Source organism: Pipistrellus kuhlii, unplaced genomic scaffold (assembly GCF_014108245.1).
Source record: "Pipistrellus kuhlii isolate mPipKuh1 unplaced genomic scaffold, mPipKuh1.p scaffold_m20_p_18, whole genome shotgun sequence".
In the NCBI taxonomy this organism is placed as follows: Eukaryota; Metazoa; Chordata; class Mammalia; order Chiroptera; family Vespertilionidae; genus Pipistrellus; species Pipistrellus kuhlii.
Genome location: NW_023425493.1, coordinates 2,436,020 through 2,442,541, shown reverse-complemented (window position 1 = coordinate 2,442,541; position 6,522 = coordinate 2,436,020). Strand labels below are relative to the sequence as shown.

Sequence of the window (6,522 nt, the reverse complement as noted above, 5' to 3'; positions counted from 1 at the left end):
TGGCAGTCTAGTCTCATTTTTTTGCATTTACCTGTCCAATTTTCCCAACACCATTTATTGAAGAGACTTTCTTTACTCCTTTACTCCATTGTATGCTTTGCCTCCTTTGTCAAATGTTAACTGAGTGTAATGGCTTGGGTTAGTTTCTGGGTTCTCTGTTCTGTTCCACTGATCTGTATCCTATGGTACATTTACACAATGGAACACTATGAGGCTATAAAAAGAAGAATATATTACCTTTTGCAACAGCATGTAGGGACCTGGAGAGTATTGTGCTAAGCAAAGTAAGCCAGTCAGAAAAAAAATAAGTATCACATGGAAGCTAATGAACAAAATAAACTGATGAAGAAAATATTATAGAACCAGGTACATAGATGGAACAGACTGTCAAATCTCAGAGAGAAGGCAGGAGTGAGGGGATAGGGGAAAGGTTAACCTGGGAACTTATCTATCTGTCTATCTATATAAAAGGCTAATATGCTGAGTGTTCAATCACCTAGGTAATGCCATCACATAGAAACACATGGCTTCCTCTCCCTAGTGACCAGCCTCCTTGCAGTTTCTTCAGTCCAGGAACACAACTTGCTTTAAAGTCAGGTGGAATACTATTTTCTTTATATTAGCCAGAAAACAGATTTATTGTAGAAAGCTTAGAAACTTGACACAGCTGAAAAGAAGTAAGAAATTGTGGACCTTGAAAATGACTTCAAGTTTTTTCTCTGTGCAGAATATAGTCAAACACTACTGTAATTAAACTTTTACCCTTTGTTCTCCCTGTGTGATCCTATATAATAAAGAGGTAATATGCAAATTGACTATCATGTCCTCACACAAGATGGCTGCCCCCATGTGGTCACAAGATGGCTGCCTCAAGATGGCCAGCAGGGGATGGCAGTTGGGGGCAACCAGGCCTCAGGGGAGGGCAGTTAGGGGCAATCAGTCATGCAGGCGAGCGGGGAGCCAGCAGTCCCAGATTGTGAGAGGGATGTCTGCCAGTTTAGGTCCAATCCCTGTGGAAGATTATAGAGGGTACAGGCTGTGATGAGGAACAACCCCCTCCAATGCAACAATTTCATACACTGGGCCTCTATTCTACAATAATAATCTACTTCGTGTTGATATTTACTGCTGTGTTGCTAACAATTACCTGAAAGAGAAGTTGGTGTGCTTCACTGGGCTAGAAAAAGTTTAGCTAAATCAGAAAGCAGGTCTAATTAAGCAAGTTTATCCTTTATCTATAAAAGGCTAAGTTGACTTGCACATGTATGATGCATATAAAACTCTTGCTGGTGCCAGTCATGTGTGTTTCCATCTATCTTTGTTGATCATGAATTTGGTTGACACTTCTATTATAGAGAAAGGGGGAATAGCGATATTAAAATATTTCTTCTAATTAATTTCCTTTCAATGTGCACAAATTCGTGCATGGGGCCACTATTATGCATATATGCATAGCCCATGGACACAGACAATAGTGTGGTGAAGGCCTGGGAGGGGTGGGTGTGGGTTGGAGGGGGTCAATGGAAAAAATCAAAGGGGACCTCTGTAATACAATAAAGATAAGTATTTAAAAAATAAACAGTATAGAGATGTATGAAGTAAAAGATAAAAAATAAAGTATATTATCTGTCCTTTCCCTTAAAAAATAAAAATAAAATAAACACGTTTTTTAATGATGTGCTGCAGTGTCTTTCAAGCTAAATTTGTAGAAATGTGGAGGGATGTCAAATTTGATGGCTGGAGTGACAGGTTTCTGGCTGATTTCCTAAATCCTCCTTCTACCCCTTGATGTCCTCTCCCTGACCTTCGGTCTGCCTCAGCCTTTGGACTGTCAAAGATCTGTTAGTGAACATTAACAGGATTTCCTTTCTCCTCTCTCCTGTCTTTTTAATTTCCCCTCTTTCCTTTTTCCACATAAAACGACCTTTTTGTCACGTCTTCTTCTCCTTTGTCTCTCTATGGGAGCTTGGATTTCGTTTCATTTCCCCGTCAGTCGTGAGCTAATATCTCCTCAGTCAGTTCCTGAACTGGCTGCTTATAAAGTGCCAGGCACTGTTCTAGGCACTGAGGAGAACAAGAGACCAACCCATCCTCTAATGGCGTTCATTGCATGTTGAGAGACAGATACAGTAAACAGTTAACAACACGTTAGATGTCAGACAATGTCCAGAGGCAAAAACACATTCGAGGAAGAAACACGGTGTTTGTGGACAGGAGCAGGTCAATAATGTTAAATGGCATGGCCAGGGAAGGCCCTGGAGAGGAAGGTGACATTTAGGCAGAAGGAGCGGCAGTAAATGGCACAGGTGTATGGGAAGAGTTAGCAGGCAGAAAGAGGACCTGCAAAAACACTCGGGGGTGATCCGGAAACAGCAAGCAGACCAGCAGCTGAAACTTACTGAGTAGGGGTGGTGGTGGTGGTGGTGGTGGTGGTGGTGGTGGAGGGAGCTGGGAGGGTGAGGTGGTGAAAAGCAGTGGGTGAGGGGAGGGGGACAGCTCGCCCTTGGCAAGCCCTGGGACTTGTTTCCTCAATGAGATGAGAAGCTGCTGAGGAGTTCTGAACAGAAAAGTGATATGTGAGGTATGCTCTATCAGGCGTCTTCAAACTACGGCCCGCAGGCCACATGCGGCCCGCAGAGGAGTCTGATCCGGCCCGCCAGGTTTTTTGGGCAGTGAGCACAGCCGAGGTGTTACAGTAGGAATTAGTAGTTCATATAGTCCGGCCCTCCAGCTCTCTGAGGGACCGTGATCTGGCCCCCACTTTAAAAAGTTTGAGGACCCCTGCAAATGTATCTTTCCAGTTGCTGGATTGAGAACAGATGGTAAGGGAGCATGGATAGTCACAGGCAGACCACTTTAAACGCAACCGCAGATAGCCAGATACAGGGATGGTGGTAGCAGTAAAAGTGGTGGGATTCTGGATGAACTTAAACCCACGAAATTTGCTGATGGATTGGGCAGCATTCAGCATAATAGCTGTATGCCCCAGCAGTGGGGAATCCTCCCCAGAGAAGCTGGGCAGTGCTATTTGACAGCCCCGCATTGACTATGGATCCTGTCTTTGTGTGCTGACCGGTTGTTAACTGCTCACTTGGCACTCCGCTGGACCTCAGCTGCCAATCCCTGTGTATATGACCTGAACCTTGTCGTCTCTCAGAGCAGATCCACCTGTTAAACCCAGCCAGCCAGAAAGTCCTGTAGCACTCACAACTCTCACCGCCCACCAAGGCTGGCTGTTACCTCAACCCCATCGTCTCCCTCCTCCCAATCCCTCAAAGTTTCCCTCCCACAGGTCATCCTTGCAAACCCACAGAATACTCTGGTCTCTCACCTTCTGTCCCTCATCGTGTTCTGAGAAACCTCAGCCGTGGCACAGCCAGCTGTGGCCAGCAGCAGGCGGGCTGAGCAGGGCTGAACAGGGCGGTCTCCATGCACATGCCAGTCACTCCCACATGAGCTGGTTTTGACTTTCATACGCTAGGGCAGAACCTGTCCCATCCCTGCTTACCCTTTCCTCAGTGCATTCCTGACCTCCTGGCAGGCAGGAGAAGAAGATAGCATCAAGGAATACTTTCAGTGTTACTCACACTCCTACCCAGAGCCTGTGCGCCCACATTTCCATCCTCCGGCCTTCTTCCCGCGGGAAAAGGAGGGATCCCAGGCCAGACCTCAGAGCTCCCCACTCAGAGGCCTGTTTCAAAACCTCCCGAATCTCATCCTGGTAGTTATACAAGCATATATATTTGAAGTATACACTTAAAATGGGTGAAGGGTTTTTTATATTTTATTGATTTTTTTTTTTTTTTTTTTTACAGAGAGGAAGGGAGAGGGATAGAGAGTTAGAAACATGGATGAGAGCGATACATTGATCAGCTGCCTCCTATACACTCCCTACCAGGCATGTACCTGCAACCAAGGTACATGCCCTTAACCAGAATCGAACATGGAGTCCCTGAGTCCGCAGGCCAATGCTCTATCCTCTGTCCACTGAGCCAAACTGGTCAGGGCAAAATGGGTGAGTTTTACTGGAAGAAAATTATACCTCAATAACATTAAGATTTTTTTAAAAATAACAAAAACAAAAACAAAAAAACACGTGAATCTCTGCTGTTCTGAACACTTCAGCCTCTGACAAGACAAATAAAAGCTCCATTTGAAAGTGTAATCTGTATTTGCTACCTGCACAAACATAAAGAGTTCCTACTATGATACCTAGTAGGTTCTCCCCTAAATGGGAAGCTGACCCACTATGGTACTTAGAGAATAATAGAACTTGTTAGATCAACGTTGTGCCAAGCACTGTGCCTGGCGTTTGTCATATCTAAGTTCATGTAATCCTCCCAATTTCCCTAAGAAGTAGTTATTATCTACATTTTATTTGGAAAGACTGAGCATTAGAAGGCTACCAAAGGGACAGAGGGGGGCAGGGCCCTAAATGCAGGTCTGTCTAATGCACCTCACCACTAAGTTTTCATAAAGGCCAGGTAATGAGGTTTCAGGTAGTGTAGGCATGGAGAGAGAACAGTTCAGAACAATCAGCTGCTCACAAGGTTTATGCTTTTCTCTAGAGTCTAGGCTGTGTGAAGCCCCTGTCCTCCTTGTCCTCATTCCCGAGACACATCAGAGTGCTGCCAATCAAACTATTCCACCCCAGAATAATTAAGGCACAGAATTCTTAGCGGACCACCAGACACAGTACCCTGAATCTGTAGGTCCTCTCTTATATTTCAAAGTAGAAGGAGCTTTTGCCCTGGAACACAGGGCAAGAGCTAGAAAAGGTGAAGTTAAAAATACAAACTGATATGAGTTCCAGATGAAAGCATGTGTGAATTGTTCTTCTGAAAGGAAATTCATATTCTAATACAGATGTTCAGAGTAGATGCAATAGCCTCATTTTGGAAGAAGATGCCATGTAGGGCTTTCATAGCTAGAGAGGAGAAGTCAACGACTGGCTTCAAAGCTTCAAAGGACAGGCTGACTCTCTTGTTGGGAACTAATGCAACTGGTGACTTTAAGTTGAAGAGAGTGCTCACTTACCATTCTGAGAATCCTGGGGCCCTAAGAATTATGTTAAATCTACTCAGCCTACACAGAACAACAAAGCTGAGGTGACAGTACATCTGTTTACAATATGGTTTACTGAATATTTGAATCCTAGTACTGAGACCTACTGCTCAGAAAAAAACATTCCTTTCAAAATATTGACAATGTACCTGGTCACCCAAAAGCTCTGAGGAGATGTACAACAAGATCAAAGCTGTTTTCATGCCTATTAAAACAACATCCATTCTGCAGCCCACGATCACAGAGTAATTTCAACTTCCAAATTTTATTATTTAAGAAATACATTTCAGCTGTAACTGGTTTGGCTCTGTGGATAGAGCATTGGCCTGTGGACTGAAGGGTCCCAGGTTCCATTCCAGTCAAGGGCATGTGCCTTGACGTTTCTAGCTCTCTATCTCTCTCCCTTCCTCCTCTCTGTAAAATATCAATAAAAAATATTTTAAAAAATCAATAAAATATATATTTAAATAAAAAGAAAAAAAGAAATACATTTCATAAGGCTTTACCTGCCATAGGTAGTAGTTCCTCTGATGGATTGGGAAAAAGTAACTTGAAAACTTTCTGGAAAGGATTCACCATTCTAGATGCCATTAAGAATATTCATCTATAATAACAAAAGGGTAATATGCTAATTAGATCAGACATCTTCCGGACGTCCTTCCTGACGAAGCCCGGGCCCAAGGGAAGCCAGCTGGGGTCCCAAGTGCCTGCAGGCAGCCTGAAGGAAGCCAGTCCAGGTCCCAGGTGCTGGAGGGAAGCCGGTGCCGGCAACCAGGGGGAAGGAAGGCCTACTCCTGCATGTATTTTCATGCATCAGGCCTCTAGTAATTTATAAAAAGAAGTTAAAATACCAACATTAAGAGGAGTTTAGAAGAGGTTAAGTCCAACCCTCATGGATGGCTTTGAGAAATTCAGGATCTCAGAGGAGGAAGTAACTGCAGATGTGGTAGAAACAGCAAGAGAACTAGAATTAGGAGTGGAGCCTGAAGATGGGGCTGAATTGCTACACCTCATGACCAAACTTGAACATATGAGGAGTTACTTCTTGTGGATGAGCATCAACAGTTAAGATGGAATCTGCTCCTGGTGAAGGTGCTGTGAAGATTACTGAAATGACAACAAAGGATTTAGAATATGACATAAATTTAATTGGTAAAGTGCAGCAGGGTTTGAGAGGGTTGACTCCAATTTTGAAAGAAGTTCTACTGTGGGTATAATGCTATCCAACAGCATCGCATGGTACAGAGAAATTGTGAAAGGAAGAGTCAATTGATGCAGCAAAATTCATTGCCTGATTTTAAGAAATTGCCACAGCCACCCCAACCTTCAGCAAGCACTATCCTGATCTGTCAGCAGCCATCACCATCAAGGCAAGACCGTCCACCAGGAAAAATACTGTGACTCACTGAAGGCTCAGATGACGGTGAGTGGTTTTTAGCAATAACGTGTAAGGCGTAG

General features: G+C 43.9%; 1 pseudogene; it reads left to right on the top strand.

The window, feature by feature from the left end:
• The first annotated feature begins 4,866 nt into the window (after positions 1–4,866).
• On the top strand, positions 4,867–6,522 carry LOC118721657 (annotated as a pseudogene).